This window comes from Canis lupus, chromosome 15 (assembly GCF_003254725.2).
Source record: "Canis lupus dingo isolate Sandy chromosome 15, ASM325472v2, whole genome shotgun sequence".
Classification (NCBI taxonomy): Eukaryota; Metazoa; Chordata; class Mammalia; order Carnivora; family Canidae; genus Canis; species Canis lupus.
The window spans coordinates 52,473,259-52,494,966 of NC_064257.1; the positions used below are offsets into that span (position 1 = coordinate 52,473,259).

Here is a 21,708-nt window from a genome sequence, read left to right on the forward strand (position 1 = left end):
TCAGGTGAGGCTTATGAGCATTGGTTTGGTCAAACACATGATGAAGAGGGGTGGGATTAGGTTGTTAGGAAAAGAATCCTAAGGTTTATGGACAGAGGTTTATTTCAGGGGACATGGAGATGTGGGAACTACAGGAATCAAAGGGTGAATGGTTACATCTCCCCCATCAGCTCACAACTACTTCCACCTTCCAACAACAACCCTGGTGCCATCCTCCTCTTGATTCTAGATTCTGTCCCAGATTCTTCATTCCACTGACCTTATAACTGCTACTACTATTGCTGCTCACTTACTGTTCTAACCTTCAGTGTATCATCACTTCTACTGCCTCATGGTTTTCCTTACACTTTGATTTTGTGTTACTTCTACTTCTCCACTCTGCTCAGCCTCTGTCTCTCATTTGAAAATTCCAAAGTGGGGGAAAAAAAAAGAAAGAAAATTCCAAAGGAACTAAGCTGACCAATTAGGCTGACCAGTCATTACACAATATTGGTGGTCATGACCAAAGTTCTCTGGCCAGGCTACCTCACGGTCATTGGTTCTTCTCATATCCTTTAGTTCTGTTCTCAGGTGACATCCTTGGGCCAATCAGTTGTTGCCAAGTTGCACAATGACATGCTCCAAGATATGGTGATCTATTCTAAAGGGGCTACTTGTAACTGATTTTCTTTAGAAGATAGTTATCACTTTTAATTTAAAAAGAGTAACATCTCATTATCATCATAGCTCATTCTGCAAGAATGTAGAGAATGGATTAGATGAGGTATAACTCAAAGGACATACATTCTATCACCAGACTGTAAGAGAAATGATGAAGACTAGAAGTAATTCAATGGCAATGAGGATGGAGAAAGGAGAATGGATTGATTTGAGAGGTGAGGAGGGGGTTTCATACAGGTTCCATGAAGAAAACAGAAACCATTCTAAGTCTTGCTGGGCAGGATGTGTGTGTGCACGTGTGTAATACCCTAGTTTTCCCTTTCCTTTCACCCTCCAATCTCCCGTGAGGGCCTCACGTTGGCCAAATAAGCCAGAAACCAGCTGGCAGAGAGCCTGCCAGGAAAGGCAATAAATGTGTCGGCACCAGGATACATATAACTGGTTGTATATGACATACTGGCTAATTTAGGGGAGTCAACTTTGGGAGAAGTAGGACAAGCCTAGTTTGGGACATGTAAATTGGAGAAGCCTCGGGTCTCATAGATGGAAATACAGGGTAGACAACTGGAAACTGGAGTCTCATGCTCAAGACAGAGCTCCGGTATGAGGACATATTTAGAAGTCATGACAGTTGATGCCAGGGATGTGTATTAGACCATTCTAGGGAAGTCTGTGCAGAGTCTTACAAGGTGGAAGGATGTAAGATTAAAGTCACACACACACACACACACACACACACACACACAAACAAACAAGATGGAAGAAGAAAGATCAAGAACAGTTCTAGAAGAAGACTGAGGAATAGTGGCACAAAGGTTAGAGCCGACTGAGGAGAGACTGTGGGGCCAGGAGGAGCGAGGTTTAGAAGCTAACAATCTGAATAGCATCAAGATATAGAAGAGAGATAGGGACTGAAGGGTGTTCACAGTGGATGTGACAAATAAGGAGACTGAGTGGCCTTGATGAATAAGCATCCCACTAATGTTAGGTAGGGGGGGTATTAGGGAGGTTAGGGGAGAAGGCAGATTATGGGTTGAGATGGAAATGGAAAATGAGCGTGGGCTTCCTTTTGTAGTAGTTTGGTGGGAAAAGGAAATAAATAAAGCCCAAAGACTCAGAAAACAGTATAGTATCTGACATCTCTGTTTTCCCTTCGGCATTCTTTGGAAGGGAACATACTGGGAACTGCTTTATGCCTCACTTAAGAAGCATAAATCAAGTTAATCTTCATAACTATTTTCAGAAGGACACTCTTTGTGATATTATCAGAATTGCAGTTTTCTTTCAGAGCAGTGATTTCTTTTAGAGGGTTAAGTCAAATCAATGAACATTCTCATTTCTATTCTTTGAAAAGAACACATTCATTCAGATGGAAATCCTGATAAGGTTAGGGGAAGTGGAAAGGTGGAGAAACCATACTGCATGGACTCTAGAGTCCTGTGCTCTCCTCCAAACAACATATTGGGGGCAGTCCATTACCATTTCTTCTCTTTCACAGAATGGTGGAGAGATCAAGATATGGTGCAAGACTCAGATTCAAATGCTATTGGAATTTTGGGGGCATCATTACCTCATAAGTACTTCAGATTCTCTACAATTAAAATAGTCATAAAAATTATAATGGAAGATTAAACTAATCCATTAAATTAATGCTAACATGTTCAACCAATATTACATAAAATAATGGTTTCTTATCCTTCAGTCTATATTGACCTCAACACATGCAGAATTTTGAGATAATTTGATCTGCTACTTGTCTGAATCACTTATTCTTTGAAGAAGACTGTGTTACCATTCCTGAGTAAATCTTCTTGTTTATACGGAATCAAACAATGAGCTGAAACCCCAAAATCTATCAGATGAACAATCCTTGTCTGCTAAGCCCGGCTCAGTCTGTGGCTGCGCCCGGAGGATCTGCTCAAGCAGAAGAACCAGAGCTTTAAGCTCCATGTTGGTCCAGACACCTGTTCTGACCAGGTGCCTCACTGCTGGGTGGAAACCAAAAATGTAGCAATCGCTACATGCTTGAGCAACATCAAGATTCATTTCCTCTTCGAGACTCCTCAATTCAGCTCCACACTCCACCAATGCACGCACATCTCTCTCCACTTCACCTCTGGTAAATCACAGACAAGTGACTGTCAGGGAATTTATTAACAGTGGCAAATTCTCTTTGTTTCATCCTTCATCTGATTCTTCCTGGATAAGGCCTTCAACTGACAATAACATTTGCCACAATTATCTTAAAAGCTCTAAAGGAACTGAAGCTGTGAGACAGGAGAAAATCTGAAAATCAGGAGGATGAAGAGAATGGCTATAGAGCACCAGAACAGTCTGGGACTAGTTCCTCAGGAGGTGAGGAGCCACTCCATCCCCGCTTCTCTTTGTGGGCGCTGTGGGAACTACCCCCCCTTCTGTAGCTCAGATTTCTCTACTTTGCTGACACTCATTCCCATGACCACTCTGAAGCCAAGTGCTATGGATATCTTCTCTCAGAAGAGATTTTGAAAAAATGTGCTTTTTGCATTTATTCTATACACACCTCAGCAATAGGTGGAGAAACCAACAAGAAGACTTTCTTTTAGAGCAGTGATTCTCTGAATATGGCCCTTTACTTGGTTTTCATGCCAGGTCTCAAACTGCTCCCCGCCTCCCGCTGCCCCATCCCAGGTAGGCCCATCCATTGGTCTGTGCTAGAAAGTGGGAATGGATGGGATTGATGAGCTGCAGTCTTTGTCTTCTTATGAGGCAGATATAAAAGCTTAAGTCATTGTGGGAGAGGGCTGCGTGGCTTGAATGGACATGAACTAGAAGAGCTGTAATCTTGGCTTCACGTGAGCATTTGGAAGTTTACCCTCTTGCAATGCCATTAAGTATAATTAAGTATAATTTGTAAATTTGCTGTTTTCCTTTTTATCTATTATTATTATTATTATTATTATTATTATTTATTTTTACTTAGGGATATATGAGTCCATTTTCATTCTTGGAACTTCATCTTTATTTTTTTTATATGAAAGGCAACTAAGGTGCCTGAGTGGCTCAGTCGGTTAAGTGTCTGCCTTCAGCTCAGGTCATGATCTCAGGGTCCTGGGATCGAGCCCCACATCAGGCTCCCTGCTCGGTGGGGAGTCTTCTTCTCCCTCCCTATCTGCTCCTCCTCCCAGCTTATGTTCACTCATGCTCTCTCTCTCTCAAATAAATAGTTTTTTTTTTTTTTTTAAGGCAACAAAGTGTTCATCTTTCCATCACGTCTAGGCACTACAGCTCTCAGTGGCTTCACCTGCTCACCTGGACTTTTCAATGCCAGGTGAACTGATGCAACACGCACAAGGGACACTCAGCAAGAGACCAGAACATGAAAGTTTTAAGATTGATCTAAGTAGTATGTTGAAACTATGGAATGTCACCACATCTGTGCCAAGCTGATTAATAGTCAGACTACCTCCAAGAGGCAATTGACTAATGTTGAACATCATTCACAACACGTGCTTCTAAGTCACCACGTTAGCATGTGCTCCTCAGTACACATTTTTCCTGATATGAGGGAGACATGGTAGGGTCAGTGAGGTCTCTCCTGAGTACCTGGAATCTGTGGGGCTGAGTTACCAACCACTCCACATTTGTACTTATGGGCTTAGGATACCAACTACTTTTTGGCAGGGCAAAGGAGCCAACTCATTCCCATGGCAGAGAATTCAGATTCTGCTGCATTCCTCTCATTCTGCTCACTTGTATTGGGTATCCATTATATAGTAGTCACTAAACTTGGTAACAGGGCTACAGAGGTGAGAGAGAAAAGTCGTCACTCTCAACGAGCAGGTATATTGTGACCACAATTTTAGAAGTATCCAAGTTGAAAGTAGCTTTGGAAAATATCATTTTCTCATTTATTATTTTATATAAAGTACTGTCGTGCACATTTGCTTATTTAATAACTATTATCCCATAAAGGAGACACTGGGCCTATAAACATTAAATGACTTGGTTTTTAACCACAATGGTTGTTATTCTCATTTTATAGTCCAGGAACTTGAGGCTAAGCAGGTTCGATGTTCATGATCCTGCAGTCAGCAATGTGGTATCAGGACTCAAGCCTTGGTATTTTTACTCTAAATTCTGTATCATATCAAATGGCCCAAACTGTGGGCAACCAAGTAAATGAAGTCATCAATTTCTTTCCAAGATCATATTGTTGCAGCCAGCCAATGTCTTGTCATGAGGAGGCACACTTACTTGCCCAGTCTTTACCTGTGCTTTTTGGCTGTACACCTTAAAGTTCAAAATAATGCAACAGGTCTTAAGATCTTAAATCCTTACAAGAAAGTGATATGGAAAGGTAAGGTGGTCCCTGTCCCTGGGATCGGAAAGTTTAGCTAATACAGCTAATGTCTGGTTTCAGTTCTGTTAAGGAACACAAACTGTACCCAGTTACACCAGATACTGTGCATGTTCAGCATGCTTCATGCTCCAGCAGAGAGCATCAGCAGCTCTCTGATGTGTACAGTACAGAGTCTATAAGCTGACACCATGGTGAGCACCCTAAATTCCACAGTGAGCTGTTTACAAGGCAACTTCCTTTTGTGAAGCAATGCCAAGACAGATAAAACAAAAGCCTGTAATAATAACAACAGGTGTGTCCCTCTACCATCCATTTGTTGGTAAATACACAGATATACAGTTCCCTAAACTGCACATCTTGTTATTTGGGATTTAGTATTCCAGCAATGAGATTCACATTCGAAAAAATAGCCTGGGAACTCAACTGGTGAATATTGAAAAGCTAAGAAACGGGGGTGGCAAAGGAACCATTCTGCCTCTCTACCAGGTAGGAATAGTGAAAATCCTTCTTAGAAGGTTTATGGTGAGGGGTAGAGTCACAAGTAATACCAGGCCCTGGGTTACAGATTGGAGGACATTACATACACGTGTGATATATGTAATACTGTTGATTCAGCAGTAATCTGTCTTGGCCATTTTCTGAGGCAATCTGGATTGATTATTGGCCTTAGTTCTAAACATTTTTCCTCCAGTCTCTCTTCTTATGAACCAGGCCCTAGAATCCCTGACGACAGCCCGTTGAGTGCACAAGTCAGAGGTGACAGGTCTGAAGGGTGAGGCCCTAGAGGAAATTAGCCTAGGAGATGGACATGTAACAGAAGGCAAAGTGGGAGACAGGTTCAGGATGGCAGCTGTCGGAAGGCCACAGGATTGGCCTGGTTCATAAGTATAGGCCTCATGTGGTCACAGGATTGGCCTGGTTCATAAGTATAGGACCTCATGTGGTCCCACTGGGCACCTATTAAGTTCCAGACCGAATGTCTGCAGCAGCGTGAGGAAATAAACAGAAAGCCTACACTGGAGGTGACCTAGTGGATGCAGCCCCCTTTATTCATGACTCTAAAATGGGTCTAGGCCCATTCAAGAGGCTAAGATGACCCAAACGCCACAGGTTGCAGGTTTGTAATCAATGCATTTGCTTCGTCGACAGCTGGCTTGTCAGGCTTCTGAATTAAACCATAGGCTCTTTTCAAGTGTTTCTGAGTGTCTGGCATGGTGCCCAATAAATTCTAAAAAATGAATATGATTTCACTGTCTCTCACAGTTTTTTGGTTTTGGTTTTTGTTTGTTTTGTTTGTTTCTTACAGACAGTCAGCCAAAGGAAGAACATTCTCTCATTTTTAGGTCCTCAGCACTCTTACATTCAAACATCTAACCAGTCATCCTCTGATTCTTTTGATTCTTTTTTTTTTTTTACTTTCTTCCTTTCAACAAGTATACACTGACTACTTGAGGGAGAGGTACTTTATGTGCTATGGCTGTGGGTGATGAGGCCCTGGGTCTTCCTTACCAGCAGAAGGGTGGCTCTGTATTGCTGTATTGCTGCTTATACTCTTGTGCCTGACAGTGTTCATGGGGATATTATTCAGGCTGTGATTTATGGGCATAAGCCTGGCACTAATCACCACGAGTTGTAAATCTCTCGTTTAATCCTTTGCTTATCTCTGTAGAACATCTCATGTCATAGTTTAACATCTTCATTCTTAGGACTTGGTTTAAGGCTGGTTTAAGGCACAAATGGTCTTTCTCCATCTTGCTAAATTTCTTCTGTTGCCCAGACAACTAACTTATAAAAAAAAAAAAAAGTTTTGACAGTGCACCAAGTGGAAGTGTTTTTTTGGCTGGATCTGAGAGCACCACTGCTCCCCCAAGTGTGGGCCTGCTGCCCACCTTGCAGCTGCAGCAGGCACACCTGTCAGTGCCGTGCATGGGCTTGCAGGTTGGCTACATGACGGGTTCCCTTAACCACCCTTGATATTTGCGAAACAACCTGTTCTGTCTTGCAAGTTTTCCTGTTTGTCCACCATCCCATCTCTGGGAGATTGTCAAAATAATTGTATTTCTAGATTTAATACGAATAATGTTTATGCATACTAGAAATGCTGGTTTTGTTTAACCCTTTAATTTTTCTGTCGTTTCATAAACATTATCACATTTATTTGTGATTCCTCACCATACCTTCACTCCCAGCCCCCTCCCCCTCCCCGCCACTGATGCTGTTCAGTCTTTGTCAGGGATCCTCTGTGATAAAAATGGAAAGATCTGGCTTTGATTCTTGCTCCCGAACAGCTGAGAGTCTTTGGCAAACTATCTCATTTTTAATTTTCTGCAGTATAAATGGGGGATGATATTCCTTCTCAAGATTATTGTGAAGGTTAAAGAATGTCGAGCCTTTCACTGGGCTGGGAACATAGATGTGCTTACTAAGTGGTAACCAGGAGGCTGTGGTGAGTATTGCCTCTTCCATGCACTAAGCCGTATTTCTGGGCTTAGGCTCCCTTGCTGGGACCTATACACCGATTCTTTCTCTTAATGTTTACCAAAGGGATTCTCTGCACTCAGCCTCTGCTCTGCAACTTTAGCTCTCAGAAGCAAAGCAGCTGTTTGGCTCTCCTGCTGTGGAGCTTTTGTGGAGCAGGGTCTGGCCAGGGTGAGGTTTCTATGCTGGCAGAGTGGTCAGGCTCCAAGGTCCCCAGATGGTTGTTTAGGCGGTCTGGCCATTCCAATGATGTGACCCAGCTGCTGACCTCTTGGAAATACCAGCAGTGGCCAGGGTGGCCTGGCTTACAGCAACTGGATGTGCTGGCTCCCTTAAAGCATAGACTTCATGAAGAGAAAGGGCTACTGCCAGTGAAAAGTTTTTTTATGTGAATCTGGGTAATAGGAAAAGTTTAGAAGCAGCCAGGAGAAGGAGGGAGGGAGGGAAAATGAAAGGGTGCCCTTAACACAGAGGCCATGAATGTGAACCACAGCTTGTGGCATAAGTGGACACGTCTTATTCTAAACTCAGAACCTAGGAAAGCTGACATAACTGTTCAGTTGTCATTAGCAATCATATTGATCACTGGGGTTTTATAGCGTTCAAGATTCCACCGGAGAGAAAGACTCAATTACGATTAGTCTCTGGGGGTGGCGTGTGTGTGTGTGTGTGTGTGTGTGTGTGTGTGTTCCGGGTTTATTATTTATTCTGGATACTTGGAAATAATAATCCATCTATAATGACATGACAATACTTAGCGAGCTAAATTTTTTATTAGCACTCACACTCCATTTCCTTTTTTTTTTTTTTTTTTAGTTTTTTTTTTTTTTTTTTTTTTTATTTATGATAGTCACAGAGAGAGAGAGAGAGAGAGAGAGGCAGAGACACAGGCAGAGGGAGAAGCAGGCTCCATGCACCGGGAGCCCGATGTGGGATTCGATCCTGGGTCTCCAGGATCGCGCCCTGGGCCAAAGGCAGGCGCCAAACCGCTGCGCCACCCAGGGATCCCCTCACACTCCATTTCTATTATTCTTAATCGATGTCAGCTTTCTTCTCAAGGTATGCGTTTCATCAGGTCTGAGTGCCTCTGATAAATGGACTGCTTTTTTAATTTTTTTACCTTAATACCATCCAAAAAGTAAATAAATAAACCTTAATGTCACCCAGTCCTACTTTCCCCCTTATTCTGATTGCCTACAGTACTATTCTCTAATGTGTACTCCGTGGGCCACTTGCATCAGAATCACCCAGGAAATGTGTTGAAATTGCAGGTGCCTGAATAACATTCCACAGACGGTGGAGCTGGGATTAGTAGCTGGCTATCACCACAGCACTGTTGCTCTTCTCTTTAGTAACATGATCCTGATTTAGTTGGGACTAGCAAAACACCTATTAAAATACTGAATTTCCGGACTGCCTTTCCCATGCGATAATGTTCTGACTCATCTAACGAAGACAGGCGTGTTCTGTAAGAATTTGAGGAAGGGAAGGAGTGCTACTTTTAATAAAAATGAGACTCTCTTTTTGCCATGAAAATCATAAGCAGTGTTTTCCACGTCATGGCTACTCTTCCGTAAAGAATTTTTAGTGACTGTCAAATACTCTACCTTATGGATCTTTCATAATTTATTTGATTAATCCCTGAATTTCAGACATTTTGCTAGCTGTGCAACCTCCCTTTTCCTCATCTGTACAATGAGATCAATAATAATGCCAACTTTAAGGTCTGTCAGGAGAATTAAAGGAATTACCCAGGCAAAGGCTTCAGAGCCATGCTGATAATCCTCTTTTAGACCATGACCACCATCAAAGCAAAAATCTTGTCTGCCTTTTTCAGTTTTGTATTTCTAAGGTTTGATATCAATTTGGCAGCTAGGAGTTGTTCAATAAATGCGAATAGTAGCATTAGTCTTAGTAGTACTGGAGGTAGAATTAAATTCACAATAAATATTTGTTGAATAAACCTTGGGTTAAACAGAAGCAAACAGTTATCTTTTTTTTTTCTTTTAAGATTTTATTTACTTATTAATGAGAGACACAGAGAGAGAGGCAGAGATATAGGCAGAGAGAGAAGCAGGCTCCATGAAGGGAGCCTGATGTGGGACTCGATCCTGGGGCTCTGGGATCACACCCTGAGCCAAAGGCAGATGCTCAACAGCTGAGCCACCCAGGCATCCCCCATAAACAGTTATCTTTACCAGAAGACATCTCAGAACTTCTAATAAGCTACTATATAGTGATAATTTTTAGAAAGGGATGTGGGATGTAGTATGTAGTGTTTCTCAAATTAATTTGATCACATAATTATTTTTTCATAGAGCATTTTCTAGTTCAAGTATTGTACTAAACACAGTTTGTGAATTCAAAGAGACTGTTTTTGAAATATGGGTATCTCCACTCAATAAACAAGAAGGCATACAGGGAGTAGCCTGGAGAGAGAAAAGGGACAGGCCTGAGGTGGATGTTATACTAAACACTTTACATTTACCATCTATGGTAGTCATTGATTCTGATGCTCAGCAAAAATTCAGGTGCTTGCATTCTGGGTATGTAGAAGTATACCTCTTAGGCTCCTTTGTTGGTGGTACCATGTGACCAGTTGCAGCTAATGCAATGTGATCGGAAGGATATGTGTCAGTTTGAAATCTGGCATGCGATTGCCCGTGTGAGATTGTCCTTTTCCTCTGCCATGGCAGCCTGCAATGTAATAGCTAGCTGGTCTCCATCAGGCTGGGTTCCTGAGTAAAGGGCTGCAGGATGACTACATGGCAGGAGAAGCACAGCTAGTGTAGCTCAGGAAAAAAATATACCTCTTATTATAAGTTGAGATTTGTGGGATTATTTATTATTGCAGCATAACCTAGTTTATCCTGACTGATATAGTATCTTATTTAAGCTAGACTACCAATAACCAAGGCAACCAATATTGCTGTTTGAGTGATTGATATGAAAATGGAGACTTTGGGAAGCTAAATAACTTGTGTCCAAACTGACACTGTCAGTGCTTGAACTATTTCATTCCAAGGTCCATCGTATCTCCACTTCATTACTGTGGCAAAAAAAAAAAAAAAAAAAAAAAAAAAAAAAAAAAAAAAAAATTGAAATACAACTCATTAGACTTCCTAAGTGCTTAGAGAGAAATAGGTATTAGACAAATATTTGTTGAACAGTGTTGCTCATGTCCTTGAACTACTCTTTCAGTGATGCCTGGGGTTGGAGTCCTCAATTGTGACAGCTAAGTCTACTTCTGAAGGCTAAAGAGAAGGCTGGCTATAAAATTTCCTTTGGGGTCTACAGGACTTTAAGCTTCACTGTAATTTCAAATCCCAGGATAAATAAACAGAGCAGCTTCAACTGTCTGAAACGTAATTTTGGAGGCTTATTTCTATCAGTTTCAAAATACTTTGAGCTATATAACCTCTGTAAACCCTGACATTATGAAAATTATTTCACTCATATTTTGAAAATAAGTAGTTTTCCTGGAAGCAGGGAGATGGAGATAAGGTCTGTCTACATTTTGGTAATTTGGTAAATCACAGAGGAATTACATTTTTCTTTCATTCAGTCACTTTAAGCATTCAAATTTGAGAAGAAATTACCTGCATCTAATTTTTAAACTTTTATTCACTCCTTTGTGTCATTTGACCAATAATTGTTAAGGGCACTATGTAAGCACTGGAGAGGGGGCAAGGAATAAAATAGACAAAAATCTCTGCTTTCTTGGATCCTGTATTTTAGGAGAAGAGACAGTTAATGGCAAGATAATATATGGAGAGATAGATGGTGAGAAACACTGTGGAGAAAAATTAAACAGGCATAGATATAGCTTGTATGAGTGATGGGGACGAAGGATGTAACTTATACAGTATGGCCTTGGAGGGTCTTACTGAGAAAGGGGAATTTGAATAAAGCCTTAAAGAAGATGAAATGGCCTGCCACTTGGCCTTGTATAGGAAGCACATTTCAGGGGCATGGAATAGCAAGAGTACTGGGCCTGGGGCAGAAGTTTGCCTGGTATACTCCAGAACAATCAGGAAGTCAGTGTGGCTAAAGTGAAGGCAAAGATTTTTGTCTTGTTTACCATGAATCCCCACCTTACCAACTGGCATTGTGCCTCATATGTAGTAGGCACTCCATAAATGCACACTGAATAAACGAACCTATCAATTGGCAAAGGGAACAAATGGGAGGCCAAAGGAGATTCAGTTTCTATATGTGTGTATGCGTATACATTTTTTTAGTAAAAAAATAATGAAAGCCAAGATGACTGGATGTTAATAGCAGTCAATTCTGAGTTGTGAGAAAGTACATTTTTAAAATGTCTATTTTTAAAATTTCTAAAATTACAATACTATACAACCAACAATTCAAAACATGACACTTAAAATCTCACATCCTACAAATGAAGTGGGCACTACAGGGCTTGGTATTTTCACTCAGTACCTCCTATTATATACTACTACCTGTGAGACAGTTGGTGTTACGTCCATTTGACAACTGTGAAAACTGAAGCTCAGAGAGGCCATACACAACTGGAAAAAGAAGAGCTGAAATTGGCATAGAGATTTTTTGGCTCTAATTCCAGTGGTTTTTTTTTTTTTTTTTTTTAATACCACCCTACATATAAGATGCATATAAAAAGAGGCTTTTCTATAAACATAAAGTAAGAAATATATTTAACTATTTGTTGCTTGTAGTAAATAAGTAGTAAGAAAAACAAATCTGTGTAAAATTTTAATATGATTTGATGCTATTAATATCTGTTCTTAAAGCAGTCATCATGAATTTATACCTTATGGTCATTCTACACCTACTCCTCTACCTCTATACCTAAACTAAGTGATGTATATAGTATTCACTCACTTCCTAGCCCTTTAACCACATACCACAGACTTCCTCTGTCCCTTAGTTATTGTAGTACTAAAGCCCTATCTCTGGGTTACACAGGGCTACTGGACTGAACCAAAGAATCAGTTCTAATCCGGTTTGGTTAGCCTGCCCCATATACACTGGGCAGTCCTGATGAAAATCAGAATTACACACTAGCTGTTTCCACAGTTTACATTTAAATACATTATTTCAACAGAACAAGATTAGGGTTTTCTGGGATTCTTTTTGTTTTTGTTTTTGCTTTATTTTGTTTTGTTTTTTAACTTGTAAGGATTTAGTAATTCAGTGGTGCTAAAGTGCAAATTGAGATGAAAAGGGAATGTATGCCTTTTATTAAGAACGATTGGATTAAAAAAAAAAAAAAGAACGACGATTGGAATGGAATAAGTGAAAGTTGGCAGAACATAAAAAGTCAGTGATTTCAAGGATGCCCTGGAGATTGTACATCTAAGCAGAGCAATGCAAATTAAAACAAATGATTTATTAAAAAGATCTGATGCTTTAATTTAAAACACTGACTGACTGAATTGTGGATTATAATGGTATCCTTTCCTCTTAGGGTTCCAAGGACTCTCTATTCCCTGCTTTTGAGAAAATGCAAAACACTCCCCTAGTCAAAGAGAGGGAGTCTTCCTCTGCTTCTTGGGCTAAGACAATAACTGAGTTAGATAGACAGGGCTGGAGTCACCTTGGGAGGGCACCACCCATGGAGTGTGAAGAAAGAAACCTCAATACCCAAGAAATTGCTTTACTTCACACATCCTTTCTGGCCAGGTATACTAATGTTCCTGAACCAAAGCTGACCCTGTTGTCCTCAGCCAAATACTTTTCTTCATTGAATATATTCATAGGTGTTTTTTTTTTTTTTTTTTTTTTTTAAACCACTGTAGAATTTAAAGCACAATTTAAGTTTCTGTGAGAGCCAGGTTTTAAGACTGAAAGTCAGAAGAGAGACGCTGGAGATCTAGTATTGCCACTAACTGACTGTGATTTTTGGGCAAGTCATTCTGGCTCTCCCAGCTTAAAAATTGCTGGTGTCTGTCGGCTATAGTTCCACTATAATTTGTTACCTAAGAAAGCTGCTTCAGTGAGATAAGACAGGAAAGCTTCATCCCACTCTCTCTCCAATCAAGTGTTTAAATTTTTAAGCAGAAAGTTATTAAAAAAAAAAAAAAAAGAAAAGAAAACACAAGGAAAGAAAGTTATTTTTTAGGGGTGCCTGGGTGGCTCAGTCAGGGAAGCATCTGACTCTTGATCTCAGCTCAGGTCTTGATCCCAGGGTCATGAGTTCAAGCCCTGGGTTGGGCTCCCCATTGGGCTCCACACTGGGTGTGGAGCCTACTTAAAAAAGAGAGAGAGAGAGAGGAAAAGAAAGTTATTTTTTACATACAGTAGTTATTTCATATAAGTTAAATCTCTATTTCTCAAAGGGGAAAAAGATGATTCTTATAGGATAGCATTATTTCTAATATTATTAAAAAATCATTAAAAATTATTTAAAAAATAGTAATTGGATGTCTGGATCTTGATGTTAACTACCAACTAATACCAATCAAAGGTTGCCTTTACTACTGCTTCCTTTAGTTGGTATCTATGTTAACTGAGGCCTTCGTTATAGGTTTGGTTCCTGTACAGACCATTAAATTGTGTACAAAGATCTCTATTTCTAATTTGTTGCCTTGGGAAGATAGGTTGTTAATCATGGGAGGTACACTGACTGAATGTAAAGATGGCTTGGGATAGCCTACTGGGAAAAGCACCTATTCCACCTTATAATCATCGTGGTGCTGACATTCACATTCCAGACACATCAAAAGTTCAAGTTAATCTGTTAAGTAGAAATCATCAAATGAGGGTGGTCAGTAAATTGAAATAAATATATTTACTCTGAGATTTTTTTTTTTTTAAAGCCCTCATACTTCTGAAAGCATTTTGAGATATCTTTTAGAATGGAGAGTTGCCAGGTTAAAGAATGGCCCTTAGCTTCCAAGTTTCCTGTAGAAAGATCATTAATTCTATAAACATGTAAACAGTTGCTATTTTTTGGTGGATCTACGCCATCACCGCCAGATATGATATGGAGGTAGGAAGCTCTAACACTATACAATGCTCTTTTTTTCTGTGAAACTGTTCACCTTTCATTTCTTCTACTATGACTAAGTTGGATTTTAAACATTTATACAGACTTCTCATTGCTTTTCTTCCTTTTGGGAGTTTGTATTTTACAGAAGGTGTATGAAGATTTTATTCTAAAAAAATTGCATTTTATATGAGAAAAACCACATTTACATTGTATCTAGACTACTTTAACCAACTATATCTTTTACATCTCTTTCAATTTTTATTGATAACTTTTTCTTTCCAGGTCCCATAGTGATGCAGACCTCCGCTTCTATTTTTTTTTTCCCTTACCAACAAGTATTCTACTTTAGGCTGCTTTTCAGTAAAAAAAAATAATACCTCCATATCACTTATCTTCACTCTTCCCATTAATCTGGATCTCCTTTCCCCATAAACTTGCAAATAAATTTATAACAAACCCTAATTTGGAATTTATTTCTGAAAAAAAAAATTCTAGTTGGTAAAGGTATTTAAGATTCTCTTTTCTAGGAGTCTTGAGAAATAAAGGTGATTCCTTTACTTTTATATACACAGAATATAGTTTTTATAGCATTTGAAAAATACATCTATTACTAGATTTTGGATAGTAAAAAAGTTTAGGAGAAATCTGACCAAAAGGACAGACTACACAAGCACTGCAAGGATCTTTAAATAGTATTATCTTCATCTAAGCACGGTTCTATGGCCTGACTAATGCCTATTGAGAAGCCTTTGTTTGGTTTTTTTTATATGAGGGTGGGGGAGGGTGTCTGGTGGAAGAAAAAAAAAGGAAGCTAGAACTGTAAAATAACTCTTCAGGGGATTTCCTGGAACTGTCTTTCGCACCTCACAAGATAACATCTCCACCTAGTGAGGTTTTAAGGATCTTACAGCAACTCCTAGAAATTTTTTAGTTGTTGGAACTTTTCAGATTAATGGGCCTAACAACACAACTTCAGCTGGTTTAAACCTTCAACATGTGCATTTAGAACTAATTACTGAGAACTGCCGATGGCATCGACATGAAAATATGAGTAATCTCTTTCTGGAGAAATGAAAGAGCGGTCACAGACATAGTCAATATGATAGAACTTGCCACCTTTGCAGTTCTTAGAGAATTAACATATTAAACACACACACACACACACACACACACACAGCCAAGTAGTTACATTCTATGTCTAGATTTTCTAGTTGTTTATCATTATTATTTATATAGGCATATAGCCTACATACATGAGATTGGTCCTATCCCTGGGCTGAAGGGCAGATGGTTTAGGAAGGGATTTGTTAAGCTTCTACCCAACATGCTCTGGGCACTCTGGGCATTATGCCACTTGTTTCTGGACACATTTTGAGACAGTATAGCACAGTGGTTATGTCTGCAGGGTTCAGAGCAGAAATAAACTTACTTGCTGGATGACCTTGAACAGACTACTTCAGCTGTCTGGGTGCCTCCACCTGGAATATGCAGCTACGTGGGGCCAAAGTACCTTTGCCAGTCTTACCGTGAGAGCTAAATGCACCCACACGTGAAAATACCTTGCAGTTGTTTCTGGCACATAACAAGGGCTCAGCATTTGTTGATATTATCTATCATTTATCTTCCCATTCCCCGTTTTAGACTGGGGCTCAGAGAAGTTGTGTCACAACCACAAAACGGTACCAGGGATTGGAGTCCAGGTCGGCCAGACACCAAAGGCCTTGCTCAATCCTACTATGAGGGGAGGGGTAAAAAGTACACAGACGCGGCTTGTTCACAAATTTTTTGTTGTTGTTCACAGATTTTAAGACACTTGTTAGTGCCTTGAACACACGCAGGCAACAAACTGAATTCACCGGCCACTGTGGAAGACGGCCCTTCGAGGTTGTATAACCCGGTGGATTATTCCGGGCTTCAGGTTCCTCATTTGTTGGAGCAGAAGCTACGTGATGGAGGGGCTTTGCAGTCCTATTAGTCTAGGAGTCTGATTGGGCATTATTTTTATTTTCTTCGCCGTTTAAACTCACGCTCTATCTTCAAAGGGAGCAAAATTCAAGGCATGTGTGCAGAGCCCGTGCAAGCTGGTTTCAGGCCAGAAGAGCAGCCGGAGCCTCAGCCGCAGGCCGCGGCGTCCCCCGGGGCTAGGTGGGCCCGGCCGCCCCGGCCCCTCCGCCCCCGCCCAGCGGCCTCGCCCCGGCCCTCGGCCCTCGGCCCACCCAACCGCGTGTCCTGCTCCTGTCTGTGAAGCCGCCTGCCCCCTTAAACCTCCGCACCCTCCACCCTCAAGCCCTCGTTAAAAAAGGGCCTAAACCAGGAGGTTAAGATTCGAAAACTCCCACCAGCCGAGAAGAACCAGTACAGTGTATCCGTATCTTCCCCGAAGTAAGAAGCACGTCAAAAGCAAAGCCTTTGTTTTTCTGCACCCAAACCAAACACGCAGGGCAGTCTCGCGGCACCGCTACGTTACGCCCACCCCCAGCCCCAATTGGCTAAAGGGCCTGTCACTCCAGGCGCTTTCACGCCCCCCCCCTCCGAGAGCCTCTTTCTGATTCAAACCTTAGTCCCGCCCACTCTCCCCGCTCTGACCCCGCCCCCCCGGGGAGGAGCTGGCCGCTGATTGGCCGGGGCTCCGCTCCTCGTGGGGCCGCCTCGGCCGCTGCGCGCGGCGGCTGCCGGGAGGCCGGCCTAGGCGTGAGGACGACGCGAGCTCCTCCCCGCGGGCTCCCCTCCTCCGCGGCGGCGGCCCCCCCTCACCCTCCCCCCACCCCCGCTCCGACCGACTGGTCCCCGAATCGGTGGCGGCGGTTTGTGGTCGTTGGTCCCAGAGATTTAGGACCAACATTTGAAGACCCGAAGGGGTGAGGAGGGGATGGGGACAGCGGGGGCACTGCCGGGGGCCGCCGGTCACCGCCGGGAAGGGCTGGAGCGCCTGCCCCCGGCCGCAGGGCCCCGCGGGGGGCGGCGGTGTCGCGGCCCCGAGGGCGAGGGCGGCCTCGGCCCGACGGCCGCCGCCGCAGCCTGGGCGCCGCGTGCTCGCGGCCCTGGGCTCCTCCCGCCGCCCCGCCCCGCCCTGCCCCCGCGCTGCCCCATTTCCGCTCTGCCCGCCGCCTTCCGGCCGCTTCCCGCCCGCTGCCTCCCGGTTCCCCCAACGCCGCCCGTGGAGCGCGCGCCCGGGGCGTCCGGCCGTTGTCGCGCCGCGCGTCCCCTCCGGCGGCCGTGGACGACGTCGGGGCGTCTGACTGCTGGGTGAGGTTTGGCGACCGCGCCTTGTCCCTGGGTGCCGGCGGCGGGCGAGCCTCGAGCTGGCCTCCGCGCCTGCGTCCGCCTGCCTGTTGGCTCCCCGGGCGAGTGGGGCCCGGCGCCGGGCGGGGCCGCGGGGCCGCGACCGGGGGCGGCGTGGGGCCGCGGCATCGCTGCGCGCCGAGGCCTTGCTCGTTGTGACCACACTCGGTGAAGTCTGACCCCCGAGGCCGGAGACCCGGGACTCCGTCGTGGTGGCATCGGTGGGAGCCTGGGGTCCCCGGAAGCCAGGACCCGTTGTTCGGGGCACCGGGTTCCTCCTCTGTGGAGTTAGTGTGGTTTGAGCTCCCTGCTCTGCCTTCTTGGCCGACGGCTCGCAGCCTTCACGATCCGCGACGATGCCGAGCCGAGCCGAGCCGCGCCGCGCCAGCGTGGACCGGGCAGTGTCGGGAGGAGCCCGCAGGCTCGGCGCCTCTGCGGAGCGGGCCGCCCGGTGTCCGGGAGCAGGACGTGCCGCGCACCAGGGCCCGTGCCCTCTGGAGGGCCCCGTCCACGTGTCGGTAGACTTCTGCTTATTGGGAAGGAAGGAAGGAAATAATAGGATGTTTTCGGGAACCACTGCGGTGTATAGTTGAGCGGTTGCACCAGCTTCCCCTCGGAGACGTTCAGAGCCAAAGCCCCTCGGCTGTAATGATTTTTCTGCTTTCCAGGGTACACGTGGAAAAGTCTCTTTTTAAAAACTTGTGCTTGTTTGCGCCCAGAGGCCATCCCAGACCTGGAGATGGTGGTTGGCGCGGCACCTGCTCAGGGCTGGCGGCGCCCCGGTTTCTGTTTAAGGCACGGCCTTAACCGCGAATGGTCACTTTATTATTATGTTTTAAGATTTTTTTTTTTAAAAAAAAAATTCATTTATGTAAGACAAGAGATAGAGAGGCAGAGACCCAGGCAGAGGGAGAAGCAGGCTCCACGCGGGGAGCCCGATGCGGGACTCGATCCCGGGACTCCAGGATCACGCCCTGGGCCGAAGGCGGCGCTAACCGCTGAGCCACCTGGGATCCCCGAGTGTTCTCTTTAGAGGGCGGAGTGTTGGACTTGAACGGTATGGCCAACGATCCTAGTACATGTCAACATCTGAAATGTAGGCTTGTGTGTTGCTGGGTGCAGAAGGACTTAGCAATTCTTAATAGGAATATGCCGAATTTATGGACTGAAATAAAGCGCCATAGTTTCGATGTTGTCATTTTGGTTAGGAAGGCAGACAGGGCGTTTGCGAACACAAATCGAATGGTTGCCGTAGAATCTGACCAGACCTGGATATGAATGCTGAGTTGTGTCTTCATTTTACTATCCGGTCCTTGGTAAAACAAAAATGAGGGAAGAAAATACAATCTCTGTTGAAATTGTAACACTTTGGATGAAAGCTTATAGAAGACCTAATGTGAGGAAAGCAGTGTATTGTGTCAGAGCGTTCAAGAATTTTGGTTGTGGGTATCTTTATCCTAGATTCAGAGAATTTTGTGTTCGACACAGGATTTAAAGACTTTATTGTTAATTATATAATAAAAAACAATACTGCCCTCCACAGTATTGCTAAAAGTCGTGAAACACCCAGTACCAACACTTTTCATATATTATTATATTTGACTTCTAGGAATAAAAACGTGTCTGCATTTTTTTAATAAAAATCATTTAAAGTGGAATTGAACTGTTCCATCTATACCTTTTTATTTTGAAATAATGTTAGGCTTCCATATCTCTACACTTTTAGTAATCCTTCTCATTTTCCAACCGTGTGGGAAATAGTGCAGTCTGTCACTAAAATGAGTTGCCGCCGAAACGTCTCCATTGATTTGGCAACCATGGTCTCAGTGTATCATACTCCATAACAATTGGATCAACAGATCAGGAATATAATCCCATGTAATTTAAGGAATGCCATATAGATCTAATGTGCTTTCTATTAAAACATTTTGATATCTTAAAAATAAATGTTTTAATTATTGCATTCACTTTAAAAAATTATAGTGAAATTTAAAATGTTCATCTTCATAAATTTTAACAGTAATTCATAAGATGAAGTTTCAGTTTAGGTTTCAACACAGCTGACAAATTCCTTAAAGTGATTAATTTTCACGTATATTTTGCTAAAATTGTACTAGTAATTTTTTATTACTATATTTTCTATTTTAAAAGGAAGTATGAATTTGAAAGTTTATATTTTGTCAGCTTATTAAAGTACTTAAAATTAGTGAAGATATAGTTAGCATTTAAAGCTAAAGTCCTTTAAAAAAAAAAAAGTCTTGATTCAAATTGTTCCGTGGATATCTATCCTGTGATTGGCTGTGCCATCTTGGCCTTCTACTTCATAGCTTAGAGGACTTTTTTCTTTAATGTTTCTTCAGTTTTACTTTTGAAACTGAGCTGGAAAGGAATCTTTGAAAGTCCAAAGTTTAGGAAAAAAGATCTATCTTGAAAACTAGAGTTTATATGTGATATAGCAACTCTTAATCTGCCGTCCTGTCCCCACTTTGGTTTGTTTGTTTGTTCATGTCGTTCTCTTGCTCTGGGTCCTCCTTCCCTTACTCAGATTCCTTGGATCAGCAAGAACTAATTGAGCCTACAAGTTTCAGTTGGCATGTCAGTTTTGTCATATAAGACTGCTATGCTTTCTTGGAATTTTGGTAATTCTCAGATTGATTCTGGAATATTTTAGAATAAAAATAACTGTATACCTGTTTTAGATTTGATTTTTAATTCTCTGGTTGAGGTTCTTGAATTCTGGCTTTTTTAGAAATGTATTTTGCTAGATATACTATTAAGGTTAGATATTTTTAGATTTTTGAATTAGATATGTGTATATGTTACTTTTGTTGAGGCTCTAAGATAAAACACCTTTCTAAAGAGAGAGTGAGACAAAAAACATAGGGTGAGATTGGTGACTCTCCTGTGTGTCTTATACTTTTGTAATTTTAAGTTTTTAAAATATTTTGATTGAGATTTCTTTAAGTGTAGTAAGTCTAGCATATGTTTCTAGTCATTGTCTATTAAAGAGAGTCTTAATGTGGGGACTAACCAACTTCATCTTGACACGGTGGATAATATGTTAATATCTTTAAAAATACAACTTTAGAGACATGAATTGGCCCAAAATAGATGTCTGTAAGTAATTGCAGGGGTGGGTTGGATTGCACAAATCAGCCATTCAGAGTAAGCTATCAGTTACAGAAAAACAAAAAACTCCTGTGTATTAATTAAATTCTACATTTCAGGTAAAATAGAAGCAGAAGGTATATTTATCAATTGTTTTTATGGCAGTAAATAGTGTACGTAAGGTGGCATATTAAACTAGTAGCGTGTTTAAAAAATATAAATCTCACACTTTCCTAGTCTCCACACTGTATCAACATGATGTTTTTAGTGTAATGGGCCGGTAATGTGTCCTCTGGGATGTTTAGACTCTTAAGGTCCCTCTGGACTAAATTATGGGAGAGGGCCAGAGTTTATTTTTTTTTTATTTTTATTTTTTTTAAATTTTTATTTATTTATGATAGTCACAGAGAGAGAGAGGCAGAGACATAGGCAGAGGGAGAAGCAGGCTCCATGAACCGGGAGCCCGATGTGGGATTCGATCCCGGATCTCCAGGATCGCGCCCTGGGCCAAAGGCAGGCGCCAAACCGCTGCGCCACCCAGGGATCCCAGGGCCAGAGTTTATAAATGTCTGATGGTTTGAGGCACAGGTTTGTCAGTTACTAGCGTTGTGACCTTAAGCAGGTCTCTACTTTATTTGCTGTTGGTTTTCTAAATGTAAAATTGGAAGTGGTCCAAGGTCCACTTGCAATTCTAATATTCTCTTAGTAGAAAATCTTCAATGATGGTATAGTATCAAAACCTGGTAAAAACAATCTTAAACGGAGAAAGGTAGCTTTATTATTATTTTTTTAAGTTTCTTTAGAATATCACACGTACTTGTTCTTCATATGTAAATGCATTTCTAAAATGAATTATCAGGACCCA

The 21,708-nt window shown here is 42.3% G+C and overlaps 1 protein-coding gene and 1 long non-coding RNA gene across 8 annotated transcripts in view; both read left to right on the forward strand.

Moving 5' to 3' along the window:
* The first annotated feature begins 304 nt into the window (after positions 1-304).
* LOC112654786 (uncharacterized) lies at positions 305-10,935 on the forward strand. Its single transcript, XR_003133367.3, has 3 exons — positions 305-875; positions 2,911-3,015; positions 10,682-10,935. It is a non-coding gene; the product is annotated as an uncharacterized LOC112654786 (long non-coding RNA).
* A 6,218-nt stretch (positions 10,936-17,153) lies between these two features.
* RBM46 (RNA binding motif protein 46) overlaps positions 17,154-21,708 on the forward strand; it is a 49,743-nt gene continuing 45,188 nt past the window's right edge. For 5 of the 7 annotated variants that reach the window (XM_025439174.3, XM_025439177.3, XM_025439176.2 and 2 more), the window contains exon 1: positions 17,154-17,311. The gene's annotated coding sequence lies outside the window, so the exon portion shown is untranslated. Of the gene's footprint in view, positions 17,312-17,565; positions 17,700-21,708 lie in introns of those variants that run through there. The other 2 variants (XM_049094347.1, XM_025439175.3) reach the window with 2 other exon arrangements.